Below are 1,441 nucleotides of genomic sequence, written 5' to 3' on the forward strand. Positions count from 1 at the left end.
TATCATTCCTATTTTAGAGATGAAGAATATAAACTGAGACAGGTTAATTTTACATTTTCCCAAGACCACAGCACTAGTGTCAGAGCTAAAACTCAAAGCCAAGTCTGCTCTACAATTGCCATGACACAAAGCCAAGTCTGCTCTACAATTGCCATGACACGCCCGTGAGAAAGAGATTACAGAACACACCTTTCCTGTTTCTTTAACTTTGTTAATATCTCTTTCCTGAACCTACGATAGAACATCTCTGTTATAGTGCTTCCAAAATCAACTTCTCAACCTGACAAATGCCAAGGATAGCAACTAGTGGCTTAAAAATCAGACTGCCATCCTCTTATCTGAGCCATAGTAGCAAGAAAAGAAGGACTCACATGCAGATTAGAAACTGAGATCAATCTTGGAGGGTTTTGTTTTTGGTGTTGTTATTTTCTATGGGTATTGTAATAAATGCAAAAATGCTTCCTATAAATTATAAAGCATACATATATATGTAATTTATAAATTAAAATTATATACATATATGATTATTAGCTTTATTAGAGAATAAGAAATGAATGGATCTTTGGAGATTTTGTGTTTGCTAATACTAGCTACAAGCCAATATCAAAACATAAAAGTGAGATTGATAAAATCTTTAATTCTTTGTCTTCACTGAGAGAAGACTGTCTCCATATATATCATCTGTGTGACTGATCATCTGAAGGTTGGGTAGATTAAAGAGGTTAGAAATACTCTAAAAGTAATAGGATGAATTTTTTTTGTGTGAGAGGAAAAGCATATTATATGAATATTGGATGGGGTTCCGACCTTCTGGCACTGCAGCATCCTCGACTCCTAGGCAAGGGCCAACAGTATCTCCAAGCTCCTAGGTATGTGCCTGGAGGAGATCTTGCCAGGCTGGGTGCTCCAGCCTTCCCTGATCCATCATGAGGAGTCATGTACTGAGGCATCCCACTCCACCAGAAAATTTTATTTCTATGGAATCACATAATTTTAGAAACTGAAAACACCCTGAAGACCTAGCCAGTGTTTGTAATATTTATTTTTAAAATATGGAACCCTTTGTGTATATAATAAATATAACAAGTTCAAAAACTATTATCTTGACATTTGACATCTTAATCCTTCTTAGGGAGGAAACTATCATTATTTGGAAAATACCTTGATAAACATACTTGGGATATGACATCAGCAAGAGCCAAGACCTCAGAGGAGAAAGAAGACAAACTATTCTGGGTGAAAATAGAGAAGGGTCATAGGCAAATTTTTAGCTGTTATTCCTGAATGGGAAAAGGAGAGGTCAGTGAGGAGAGAAAAGAATGCAGGAGTGAAAGGAACTAGAAATTAAAATAACAATAACCTTATTTTATATATAGAATTGAATAGAATATAATATAATAGAGATATTATCTATCTATCTATCTATCTATCTATCTATCTA

The sequence above is a fragment of the Panthera pardus genome, unplaced genomic scaffold (genome assembly GCF_024362965.1).
Source record: "Panthera pardus isolate Hobbes unplaced genomic scaffold, ASM2436296v1 HiC_scaffold_2, whole genome shotgun sequence".
NCBI classification, from domain to species: Eukaryota; Metazoa; Chordata; class Mammalia; order Carnivora; family Felidae; genus Panthera; species Panthera pardus.